The sequence below is a fragment of the Excalfactoria chinensis genome, chromosome 5 (assembly GCF_039878825.1).
Source record: "Excalfactoria chinensis isolate bCotChi1 chromosome 5, bCotChi1.hap2, whole genome shotgun sequence".
Classification (NCBI taxonomy): domain Eukaryota; kingdom Metazoa; phylum Chordata; class Aves; order Galliformes; family Phasianidae; genus Excalfactoria; species Excalfactoria chinensis.
Genome location: NC_092829.1, coordinates 33,204,285 through 33,217,696, shown reverse-complemented (window position 1 = coordinate 33,217,696; position 13,412 = coordinate 33,204,285). Strand labels below are relative to the sequence as shown.

At 45.8% G+C, this 13,412-nt stretch overlaps 1 protein-coding gene across 2 annotated transcripts in view; it reads right to left on the bottom strand.

The window, feature by feature from the left end:
* RPAP1 (RNA polymerase II associated protein 1) overlaps positions 1–1,300 on the bottom strand; it is a 38,226-nt gene extending 36,926 nt beyond the window's left edge. For both annotated transcript variants that reach the window (XM_072338573.1, XM_072338574.1), the window contains exon 1: positions 1,181–1,300. The gene's annotated coding sequence lies outside the window, so the exon portion shown is untranslated. The remainder of the gene's footprint in view (positions 1–1,180) is intronic.
* Positions 1,301–13,412: the final 12,112 nt, after the last annotated feature.

Sequence of the window (13,412 nt, the reverse complement as noted above, 5' to 3'; positions counted from 1 at the left end):
GTGCTGAGACACACTTTTGGATTAACCAATTTCAGCTCAAGCACCAGCCTGAGGATGAAAGCAGTTAGGGCTGTAAGGGGCTCTAACAGGCATAGCTTTGTTTAGAGCTAGGTGCTACTACACTTCAGCACAATAACTCTGACAGTTGCCACCAGGCTACAGAAAAACGCACTTACTTGATATAAGCCACTATCACATCTATTTTTATTTTCTTTAGATCATCTGAATTTACAATAATTTTTTTTCTTCTGCAGCAGTAGAGATTGACAGCCTGTGAGAATAACTTAAATCACAACAGCCATGAATCTGAAAGGGTTAAAGAAGGAAAGGCAACAACTATATGTAAAAATAAGGATGCACCTAAAAATTCTCCCAAATTCTAAATGTCGTCATCTGTTTGTCACAGAATCATTTGAGTTGAAAGAGACCTTTAAAGGCCATCTAGTCCAACTCCTCTGCAATGAACAGGGACACCTACAGCTAGATCAGGGTACTCAAAGTCTGATCCACTGTGACCCTGAATGTCTCCAGGGATTGGGCAGCCACGACCTCTCTGGGTAACCTGCTTCAGTGCCTCACCACCTGTAATAATGTCCAGTTTAAATCTCCCCTCTTCTAGTAGTTTTGATCCCCTTTCACAAAGCCTAACTTGCATTCAACATCCAAGTTTGCAATCTTTTATAAAAAAAAAATCAGGTTTGGGTCAAAGAAGAAAACAAGGCCCTGCTGTCATACCAGTGCCCCCAATCAAGGTATTTCTCGTTTATTACCTCAGACCTCACTGGCTGACACATGGAACTAAAGTGAGAAGCAGTCACACCTCAGCCTCACCGAGGCAGCCCAGCTGTCAAGAGAAAGGCACAATTTCTCTGCTCTATGTTATTAGCCAGTGAAAGCATCACACGGCACGTCTCAAAGCAGGCCTGTAACAACACCTGCTATTACCAAGCTGAGGAGGTAAAGTGCCCTGACGCCTCTAGGCCTGAGCCAGGCCCTTAGCAGAGCACCGAAAGGGGGCCGTTAGAGCGGGACACAGCAGCAGCCAGCGTCCAGAGCAGTCGATACACTGATCCGGCGAGGCCGCTGAGCGCTTGAGGCGAAGACAGACCCGAGAAGCGGCCCCCAGGCCGACACAGCCGCTATGGCCCCACCGCGCGGGCCGGCCCCGGGGGCCACTCACCTGCACCCGGCCCGCGCCGCTCCCCGCCAACACTTCCGCTCAGTGCCGCAGCGCTACTTCCGCGGCCACTTCCGCCCGCGCTTCCCTTTGCAGGTTGGGGCGGGGCGTCGCCATTTTCCCTCCCCTCAGCGGCGGTATTCGCATGTTCTGCCCTTCTCGCCCGAGCTCTGATACGCAGCCACCGGGCCGTGTCGCCTCTCTGGTGCCCGGGGAGGCGATGCGTGGAACAGCCTGGCAGCGCTTGCGGCTTGGCGCATGGTGGAAAGGAGATTAATCGCTGAATTATTTCTCCTAAATTCCTCTTGGTTTGTGCAGTCCAAAGGCGTGTCCCGCCTCAGGTATAAATACGGGACTCGCTTCCGATAGCATGTGCACACACGTACAGAAGACCGTCCCTGTAAGTGTATCGTCTGCACCTTCTCGTTATTAGGAGGTGTTTCAGGAGAAGGGATACACAAAGCTATATAAACAGAGCTATAATTTATTATTTATTATTCATGTCTGAATATTCATTTATTATTCATATATGTCAACTTCTATTAAAAACTGATGGAGAGCAGTCATACCTACCAGAAGCATTGGTGCTTGGCCACCTTTCAGCTTTTTAACCTGTGTGCAGATGCAGGATGGAGACCTTGGGCCAGGTGGTCCAGCTGCATGGGGAGGACTTGCCGTGAGTGCCCTGATGCTGTAAGGAGTGACACACGCCCTCATCAGTCCTTTTATCCCTTCAGAAAATGGCATTGGATGCTACAGCAAAATTGTAGCCAGGCACAAGTTTGACACTTAAATCTCCGTAGAAATTAGGATAAATCTTAATCCTATCAAAAGACAACCAGCTTGTCAACCACGACCGCAGCGGTGGCAGTGAACCAGTGATGAACTCATACAAAACGGAAATTTTCTGTGAAAGTGCTGGGCAAAAAATATCTCCTTCAGCTGTGAATCTTCTGATGAGCAATGCTGTTCCTGAGATGGTGAATTTGAAGGCTGCCCTGTTTGAGATCATTAAGAACTTCTTAAGGTAGGAACCACCAAAAATACTTGATGATGCCCAGTTAGACCAACTAAGTAGCGAAGAGTGAGCACAGTTCTGTCCTTGTGAGCAGGCGTTTTTCTACCTGATTCTGGCAAGAGTGTTTTAGCAGTTACCACTGGTGCTTAGAGGTGGTCCTAACAGGAGGAATAAATAGGGCAATTCCTAATAACATTTGGAGATTATCACAAGAGAACCTCAAGAGGGTTTAGAGTGCTTCCCTGGTACTGCCCTGCCAGACTGCAGTTCATCAGTTGGTAGAGCTCTGCTTTGCACTCCCTAAAGGAACTGGAATCAAAGTCAAATCTATTCTATTCTGGCATAGTGGTGACTGTTGAGAAACATGAGGTCCAGTTCTCCATTTCACTGAAATCAATTGTTACCCTCCTGCCACCATCTTGCACTTAGTTTTGTCATTTCAGATTCTGCTGGTTTGGGATGTAAGATACACTTTGAAATAATGGAAAGAGAATGTAGTTAAGCCTCAGGAGCAGCAGCTTCTAAAACCTTCTCCTGGAACCATCTGATGCTGCTGATGGCAGCAGGATTCTGTGGCTGCCACAAGAATAGTGTCTGGAAGTTACGACTTTAATATTCCCTTTGGTGCATTGTTGGCTTTTGTGCGCTATTGCTTGAGGCTCAGTAAAAATTGTGTAGCACTGCTTTAAAATCTTTGTCTGAAGCAAAAGGTGGAACTTAAATTTTAGTTTATTGCACTGTTTATCTTTAGACAAGACAAGAGGGTGTTGATTTTACTGAAGAATTTGGCAGATGTGCTGGTGGGAATAAACCTTTCCAACTCTGAGGCTTTGCTGGTACTGAACTTACGAATGATTTGCCTTGGACCCCAGAAAGACATTCGGGTTCTGTTACTTGGTAATAAGACAGGAAGGCTTTGGCACTGGTTGCACTGGAATGTTTTTCAATTAAGTGTTGAGACTGTTTAGACTGTCCGACAACGGCTTATGAGGTGGAGCTGTTCTGGTTCCAGGGAATTTAATAACTAGTTTTAAGGTCATTTGACCTTACTAACATTGTTAGTTTGGAAATGATGTAATTAAATTACTATAAATCCAGTGAGAAAATGTATATCCTAATATTGTTACAGGATATTTGACCGTATGTATCTGGAACAGAATCAGTTCAGCAAAGTAGATGGCCTGAGACACAACAGGGCCTGTTTGAGTTACAGTTTGTTAGGGCTGATCTGCTCATCATCTTTTCCTCTTAAACCCAAGAACTGTGTATATGAGATATGTAAACAGTCACTAGGAGAATATTGCTTTGCCTGAGCAGTTCACAGGCTCTAATGAAAAAAATTCACTTTATTTCTTGCTTTCTGCTGAAGTAGGCCTGTACTTTTCTGCAATACTTGTCACATGAATGGTCAGCATTGGATCTGGGAAAACTAACAAGCGTTGAGTTGCATCTAACCTGAAACTAAACTGAGGGTTTACCAGGTGTAACTGGTCAATATGCACAGGTGGTAATCCTAGCCTGAGCAGCTGGAAGTATTTCCCTCCCCACCTCTAGTTTTGTTCACACTGGCTGCACAAGTTCTGCAGCCACACACAGTGATTCTTAGTGGGTATGTGAAGTAAGCAAATAATCTTTTTTGTCGGTAAGATATAAAAAATGCTCTCCAAATACTTTTAATCTTAATTACGGCAAGACAGGAATACTTCCTGTCAAGACTGACTGTGTTTTATGTATCTTTTCTTCCTTCCATTAATTATTTACCTTTTGTTTTAATAATACAGTTAAGAATGCTATATATAGCTTATGCTCAATCAATAAATCATGTTTCTGCGTCTTCATATTTATCCTATAAATTATAAGTATCTACACGCTTGCATGAATCTACTAACCTATTCTGGCAGGGAAATTCCCACCAGAGCATCTGTAAGAGTTGCTGGAGGTGAACTCAAGCATTCCTCACTTAAGGAAAGCTCTTTTGTGAGATTTAATTTGAGAGTTCATCAGTTTTGTCACAAGCCCTAATATTCTTCCTCAGTCCTTTCTTTGTGCTTGCCACAAGCAAATATCTGGGTGTGACTCTCTGGTAGATGTTTTTGGTCTTCCAAAGCAGAGAAGCATGAGAGTCTACAACCAAATGCTTTTTCGATGAAGTGTAAAATGGAAGGGATAATAACAACAAAGACAATACGGCAGCAGCCTTAGTGAGATTAGAAAGAGTAAAGATGTAAATGCAACAATATTATTTGTGTTGCAGAGAAGGTACATATTGGGATGAGTTGCCTAAGAAGCCAAGGAGGCAGATTATCCTAACAATTTGTTTGGAGAAAACAGAGAATAAAGTCAAGAACAGAGTAGCTGAAGAGCAGAGTGGTGGGAAGTACACAGGTTTGCTTGGGACCGGAGGACTGATGGTAAGACAATAAATCCAAGATTCAAGACCTTGCAAGTTCTTTGTAAGGAGTTGAGACTGATGGGAGAAATGTTCAGCAGCAAGTTTCCACTTGTGCTATAGGTTCAATTCTGCAAAGGTCTGAGCCTTGAACTTGGACGGGATGGTAATATATTGTTCCTCAAATTAGTGGTCGCAGTGTGTATCCAAGGAGGAAGGTGTCTTCCTCCACAGGAATCTGGTTGGAAGAGTCAGCCCAAACCAGCAAAACAGGGAAGTGTACACAGCAATGTCATGCAAAGCACAGCAGGAGTTTAAAGCGGCATTTAAAAAAATGATGTGTTCTTGAAGAAATGGGCATGTGGGGAACAGAACTGTATTGTGAGTAATCAATGGCAGCTCTCTTGCTGATGGGAGAGCACGATAGGAGAGATGGTGATCCTCCCATAGAGCTTTGGGTGGCTTTTTCTGCAGCTTTCTGGCCTGCTTGCTGAGTGGAAGCACAAAAGCATTGTCTGTGACAAAAACACCTCATTGATCATAGGCTGCTAGGATTCCCAGGACTATGTAAAGCAAAGATAGTTTAAATCAAACCTCCGTGTGTTCACCAATAAAAAGCACAGATCCATGCTCTATGTGAATTGATTTAACCACGTGAGGGGAAGAGGTCACATATTTTAAAAGCCCAAAACATCAGAGTATTTACTCATCTCTAGCAGTGCATCTGCCAGGCATTATGTTGGCTCTTGACAGTTAGCATGGGATTTCCTCTTGGTTGTTTGCTGTATCAATTGTTTCTATAGAAATGGCATTTTAATCAGACTAAATGAAAATATCCTGAAATAACACACATCTTCAGCAAATAAAGATATTTCTTGCTCGATGTATATAGTGTATGCCTTCCACACTGGATTTGCTCACCTCATTACAATGTCAATATAAAGTCCAACTGAGCCAGCTGAGACTCCAGAGGACAGACCACTGTGGAAGTTAAAAGGGGCAGTTGTGCAAGTGTGCTTCTCAAGTCAGGTCATTCAAACACTGCATCTGAAGAGTATTACAGGTGAAAATCACTGTTTGTGCAGTAGTAAATGCATTGTCATTGACATTCAGTGATTCACAGGAGGCTTAAATGAAAACAGTCTCTGAGCTGACCCTGCCTGGCAATGTTATCTACCCGTTATATCACTGAGAGGTAAGCAGCATCTCTGAACTTCAACTTCCTTGGGCTGAGGATAGTGTCACTCAGAGCTGCTGCTGGACCTGTCTGCCAAAATCTGAGCAAAGTAGTGGATGCAATCAAGTCCGCTGTTATAGATTTTAAAGGAAGCCTGTCAAACTGCCTAAGCCTCGTATTTCACACAGTTTAAGACAGTTTAAAGCACTGGACATGCTCAGATGATTATCCTCAGTGGCAAATCTCAGTTCAGGATTTTTTCCTTTCTTGTCTTCAGATTATTTCCTGATGTAAGGTTGGGGAAAACCTTATAGTTCTGCATCTAAGCAGGGTGGCAGCTATGCATATATCTTTATACAAATCCCACCTGCACCAAACAGAATGTGCATCAAAAGGAGTGCCCAGAGTTGCTCATTTCTCCCAGAATCCCAGTCTCACATCCTGGGAACAGAAGGCATGGCCTTTGCTATGTGCTTGGTTTGGGGAGCTCAGTATTCAGTGTAGATACATGTTCAGCAGCTAGCTCGTACTGCTGGGAGAACCAAGCCTGAAGTACTTAACTCTAAATAGCTATGCTAATGCTGCTAGATCTGCCAAGAGTTTTTAATAGTGATGATCATGATGTCGTGATGATTTAAGTGATCTGGCAGAACTAGTTGCAGTCCCACAGAGTTGGGGTTTTGCCTTCATCTCTAAAAATGTAAAGGGCCATTGTAGATTGCCGTACCTCATCTGTGCAAGGATTCACCCCTGCAGTCTCCTTAGGCAGTGCTGTTTTTCCATCTCCTTGGGAATCACAGGAGATGCTGTGAGTTGCCAGAGAAGCGTGCTGGTGGTTATGTACTTCCGTTTCTCAAGGAGCAACACATACTGCATTCACCTTGCTTTCTGGCTACGGAGAGACAAGCAGCCTAGCAAAAGACATTTGACTAAAGGTAATACCCAGTGAGGTAGAAGTGGTATTGGGAAGAGGAGAATTCTCTTCCAGAGACATCTAACACTTAAATGTGGTAGTGGTACGAAGTTGCTTCTGAACTCTTCTGTCACCTTGTATACTGAAGAAATTCTTTTGCTGGCCCTGCATACAGTAGATATTATCACCCTCTTGAATTCATTTCTTTTCCCAGAGACTCAATACTTGTGATGTTTGGTGTCTGCCTGACACCAGCAAAGGACTCCTCCCTCACTGGTAGTACTTGGTGAGGGGAGCAAAGTCATCAGAAAGCTTCAGCTACCCACATTTCTCTACCAGGTTGTTGTGAAAACATTTTTCTACAGTGCTCTCTTATGCTCGTTATTTGCCTGACAACAAATTCTCTTCATTGTTTTGTTGTTGTTGTTTTAATTTTATTTTCAAAGGCATTTATAGCTATTGTGATCTTTCGTGACAGTTGCCTGCGTCAGGAGCAGAGGAGTCGATAGTTCCCAGAGGAGGGCTGTCAGGCAGAGCTCTCCTTCGGTTAGCAGCAAGCAGCACCAATGCTTAAAAGCCCTTTTCTTCAGTGACACAGTTACAGGAGAAGCAGTAGAGATCACACCAGTGGCTGCACAATATCGCTGTGTTGGAGCACTGATTGCTCAGATGTATATGGGCACCTTTTCATTTTGGTTTGTCACTGAGGGCCATGCATTTAAAGATCTGCTTGGCACTGGACAAGAGCCCTGGAGGCTGGCAGGCTGCCTTCTAGAGACAGCAGCAGCAGCAACTGCCCAGCTTTTTTCCCATGGGAAAATACTGGGAACCCGCCAAATTATCATCTTGGCTCTGGAATGTCGCTGCCCAGATGGCTGTTCTGCATCAGAAGACATGAAACGTGGAGGTCAATGCATAGGTTTGGGCCCCTGGGTTTAACTTTGGAAAGGAGATGGCCAAGCCATATGATAGTTAGGTGTTCCTGCTAAGGACCAGAGGTATGCACTTGCTCTTTCTCCATCTGTACACACTGTGTTTTACTTGAACCCACTGCTGATTGCTCCTCTGGTCAGCCACTGTGTCTAAAGAGCTCTCTTTCCTTTTTAAGATAACAAAGTGTTGTGAACAATTACAAGCAAATTCCCTTTCTTTGTGTTTCTTCAGTTGCTACCCCCTTTGATTCATGAAGCCCCTCAGTGCTGAGGAGAGATTCTAGGCGCTCAAATTCTTCCTAATTGTCTCTAGCAGCCCATTAAAATTGAAATGCCTTTGCAATACTTATAAAAAGACTTTTGTCCTCATTTGCTCCAAAGCACTTTGTGAGTAGCATTAAAAAGTCCCTCTGCACAGCAGAGTACATCGACTCAGGCTTGGCATAACATGAGCAAAATCCTCACTCAGGCTCAGGCTGTAGTGGGCATGGCCTTCCACTGCTGCCCGCCTCTCAGAGCATCTCTGTTTTTATCCAGCTTTGTTCAGTATTCCTGGAGTAGAAAATAAATGTCTGCACCTGCAGAAAACAAAAAACCTATGTGTAGAGAAGGGCAGAGGCAGCTCTGGGTTCTTTGTGCTGCCTATGGCCCTTTGTGTCCAACCTGGGCAGAGAGGACAGTGCTCTCTGTGCAGGACAGTGCTCTCTGTGAGGACAGTGGAGGCTGGAGATGTCCTCCCTCACAATGAGTCCCTAAAGGGAAGAGGTTGGATTCTGCTGCAGTTCAGTTAGCAGAGGAATGCTCTTGCTGAGTGCTTCTTGAGAACGACTTGGGGAGTACAGTAAGAGGTGGTGCAGTTCTCAGTGGCGGTGATTGGGACAGAGTGGGGGAAGGTTCCTCAGGACTGAGAAACTGAAAAGGTGGGAAAGAAGGCTACGTCATTTTGATTGTTCAGGTATTGGGATCAGCACATCAGAAAGAGCAAGATAAGGGAAAGAGAAATAGATGGCTAGTGCCAAGTTTGAAAGGCACAAGCCAGAGGAATAGATGCGAAGGGAGAACATTTCATTCTGATGAAAAAGAGCAAATGTCAGTGCAAATTCTGGCAAATCTGCACAAGATAGCAATAGCATTAGTAAGCTTAGAGCTGGCATCACTGCCACCAGGAAAGGGAAGGTAGGAAGTGGGTCAGGGACACTGGAGGGAATGGGAGGAAGGGAACACAGAAAAAAGCAAAAAAGAAAGAAGAAAAGAAAAAGAAAGAGAAAAAAACATGCCTGGAATAAAGAGATTGATTGAGAAATGAAGAGAAGGTGGTGAGCAGTGCCAGGAAGTGACCTTGGCAGGAGATGACAAGGAATGAGGAGCACTTTGGCCTCTGTCGAGGGCTCCTGTCTTGGGCTTCACATCTCTCTGAGTGCTGTCCAGCTGTATTTGCTCCCCATAGCCACTGCAATTTTGTACATTACATATTTGAAACCCAGGCCTCTCTGGACAGTGAGTCTGTCATTTAAAGCAGGGGTACCTGTGTACCAGGCGTGGTACCAATGCCTCCTATGTCATTGCATGCATGCTGGTATCTGGAAAGACCTCACATGACACTGAGCTGATGGTTCATCCTACCATGCTTCCTGGAGCTATGGGCATCATGCTGAGGTGTGGGTATTGTCAGAGTCAGAATGACACTAAAAACAAGGCTTCCTTTGCCAGCATCACCATATTAGAGAATGCAAAAACTTCACAACCCAGGAGACAATATTGCCTCTGTCCTCTTTTTCTCCAAGAAGGCAGTAAACTACAAGTGCCAGAGGATGTAATCCAAGCGCTAATAAATTATTGATGTCTCTCTTCAGCTTTTAACTTACTAAAAGAATATCAAAGCTCATTTTATGAATGGTCCAGACAGAATCTCTTTTGGTATGCCCACAATTTAATTCACAACTATTCCACTAAGCACTAATATTGAGGCAATGCGGTGTTCTCCCTTTACAAGCTTTGCGAAGGCTTATAGATGTTTTAAATTATATTGGCTCATAAACAGGTACAGTGAGGGAAATGCCGCTTGTGATTCCAATAGATGTTTAAATTCATCATTTTAAAAAGGAAAGAGCTTGTTATTAACTAGAAATGCACCTTCTTTTTTTCCTTTTTTCTTTTTTTTTTTAACATTAAGGGCTGATTGAAAGCCTGCTGAAACAAGTGGGCTTGCTCCTTAGGGATAGGCTGTCTTGTTCTTTGGCAGCTCACACAAGTTGTAGGACAGCATGACTTCTTTTATATTTAGCAATAGCTCTTCTCTTCCAATATGCCTATTTGCATAAGTCAACTTAGAAACCATCTGTATTGGAAATACTCTTCCCATTCCTGTTCGCTTTGGGGCAGCATCTGGCAGTTTGTTAACAGTATATATTAATTGATGCTGTTTCTTGGAGCAGCAGAAAAGTTATTGGAAGTTGTTGGTGCAATTTCCCCAGTAGGAATCTTCCCCGGACAGAACGCTTTGTGTTTCTCTTTCATTGAAGTGCTCTGCAACTTTTGATGGCCATGAGCACTCAGGATCCCAGTAGCTGTCTCATCTTGAAGACAGGCAGCAAGCTGCTATATGTGCCTTGTATCAGACCTTTGCAAATTTAGCCCAGATAGTGTGTCTCATTAAAGAGCGGAACAAAATCCTGCGTGTTAAATTGGTGCTGTGTCCTAGTCAAGCTCAGAGGAAGGATGAGTGATGCTTTAGCAGAGATACGCTCAGAGTGGCAGGGGCTGCTTTTGGACCATCATGGACTGCAGTTCCTGTCTGCACCAGTTCCTTGGTGCTCTGTATAGGGGAGGCAGCACCACAAACATGCATTGTCTCTGTTCTCTGCTTGCCATTTAGAGAGGGTGAGTGACCAGGCATAAAGCCCAGAAAAAGGAGCTGGTTTTTACAATATGGTATACATATTTTGCAAGCCAGCCTGCAAACTGCTCATCATAATTTTTGTACTATATACATAAATATTCATAATTAATCCATGCTAAAATAGAGGAAAAAGCTTCCAAAGAACAAAAATAGCCTCTTCAGGCAGCTTACAGCAGTGACACTGATCCTCTGCATTTCTGAAATTAAAAAAAATGAGCTTTGCACAGCTTTTGCAGTACTTTCTGGAATCCAAGCTTCCTTTTTTTTTTTTTCCTTTCTTTCTCTTTTCTCCTGTTTCTTCAGGTTGTGAAGGTTGATAACAGAGATTGATGCACTGAATCTGGAGTCACGGAGGTGGAAGTAACAGCACCGAGTGATAGATGACATTTCTAAATCTTCAATCTCAGGGCTAGCAACCTTCATCATCCCTTCTCCGCGTCTGCCTCATCTCTAGGCTTTTTCCCATGATTTTCTGGTGCCACCAGGATGCTGACGGTGTGCCACATAGGAAGATGTACAAACCTTTGCCTTTTGGATCAAAACCCCGTGCTCAGTTGGGGGTGAATCACCTCAGGAAATGTCTTCTTCTCTTAAAGGTGGAAGGGCTGAAAAGCCAGTCCCTGGGACTGCTTGCAGACCTGAGCACCGGACAGGATTGGCTTAGGTTAAATAAATCACAGGTTATTCAACATCAAAAGCACAGTGTCTGTGGAAATGAAAATAAATTAAAAACCTTCCTGAAGCTGTTCAGGCTGATGCAAAGCCCAGTGGGTATTAGATGTATTTATTAAACAGAGGTGACTGTTTGGTATGGGTTGACAGGCAGACCTGAGCTCTGCCAGGTCTTTGTTTTCTGTCCTTGTGTGACTCAGCTTTTCAATCTGATGCTCTTACTCCTGGTCTGTTAGGCTGGGCTGCTGACACCTCCCTCCACAGCATCTCCCTGCTCTCTGTAACAGCCAAGTCAATGACTTCAGAGAACTTCTCACCCCTGTCACCTTATCAGGGATGCCCCTTCCTTGCTACCTCACAGCATGCTGAGCCCCATTTTTGTTTCTTCCCATCACTCCTGCTGGTGCTTTTGATGGGTGCTGTTTAACAGTCCCTACCAGGAGAATTTGGTGCTCACATAACACTGGGTAGAGATATCTCCAGGGACAGCTCTCTGGCTTGGCACATTTCCCTTCTAACTGCAGTGCTCCATCACATCCCAGCACTGCCACCATTTTTATAGTGTGTGTGAGGTCACTGAAAGCATCCAGACAAACGCACAAGCTGACCAAGCAGAAAGGGATTGTAATCTCTCTCTTCCCCTATAGGTCTTGCCTTACGCATTCTCTGATGCTCCTTCCTGCGTCCCAGATGTGATCCACTCCCAGGTGTCTGCTGGTCAATGTAGCCCTGAGAGATTGTTCCCTGTTGTGCCACTTATGGAAATGAAAAAAAAACAAAACACTATTTGAATGTGTATTTTCATGTGGTTTTGAAAACCTGCATTGTACTGTCCAGCACTGTGTGCTTCCTGCAGTTCCTCTCCAGGGCTGACAGAAGCAAAAGTCAGACTACTTTGCCCATACGTTCTGGATGCAACAGAACAAATGCAACTCCTGGCAGAAGGAGGGGAGCTCAGGGGAGGAAAGGTCACACGTGGCTGTGGTCATGGTGGCAGTGCACGTGCTACAAGGTGGTCAAAAGCTACAGAAGCCAAAGGGAGGTTACCAAGTGTCTCTTGTTGGTGTCCTTCACCTCCAAGGCCAGGAGGGTTGCTCCCTCTGTGATCAGCCAAGAGTCATCCCATGCAATCAGTGTCCTGAAATCCAGATTTAGCAATTCTAGAAAATCTCAGCTTTGGGGCTTTTCTCTCTGTATGTTCACACACACACACACACACCGAGCAACCATTGCTCCACAGGCCCCCCAGCCAACCTCACCTGCAGCCTTTATGCTGGAGCAGGGCTATGCAGAGCAGTACGACTGATAAGCTGTAAGCACGTTGTGGCAGGAGTTGAGGTGCGAATATTAAAGCTAAGGCTGATGCTTCAAGTCTGCTCACTTGCCTGCTTGCAAGATTTTACGAAGCATTTAAAATACATACTGCTGTAGGGCACAGAGAGAGAAACAGATCAAATGAGATGAGCCTCACAAGGCAAAGAGTGTAATGAAACATGAAACAAACATGCAGAGATAAGATGGTGCAGTACACCAGTCCTGGATGCAGGACAGCGGATAATGCCTGGATGCACTGGGCACAGGCGGGAGGAGGGAATGCTGACAGTACGGGGGGTTTGCGAGAGGCTGCTTGGGGCGATCTGTACTGGATGGATGAACCCGCAAGGAAGGCTGAGGCAGAGGGAAGGGAGGAAGGGCCAAGAGAAGCGGGGTTCCTCCATTTCTTCTGCCGCAGGGATCGCAGCAGAAATCCCCCGAGGGTACAAGTGTGTGAGGGCCGGGACAGCCCCAGGGCTCGCACCCGCTGCGGGTGTCTGCGGCCGGGAGAGGAGCGGGGCTTCTCGGGGAGTTTGGCCGTCCGGTCGCTCCTTGCGGGAGTGCTGCCCCAGGGGCAGCTTCCCTTCTCCTCCTCCTCGTCCTGCCGCCTCGTCCAGCCGCTCGGTGCCGCCGCCAGCCCGGGAGGGGTGCGGGCTTCGGGAAAAGCTGGGAGAAGCGATGGGGGGCTGCGGGCGAGCGGCGGAGGCGTGAAGCAGCACCGAGCATCCCAGGGGCGGGGGCAGCTCGCTCCAGGAGGGGGGCGGGAGGGAGCCCCCGGTGCGGGAAGGACTCACCCCGCGGCTCTCAGCCTCCCGCAGAGTCTCTCCGGGAGCCGCCGGGCGCTCGCTGCCCACCTGGGGGGGCCGTGAGCGGCTGGGGCACCCCCCCTCCGCCTCGCCTTTCTCTCCTCCCCTCCGCCGC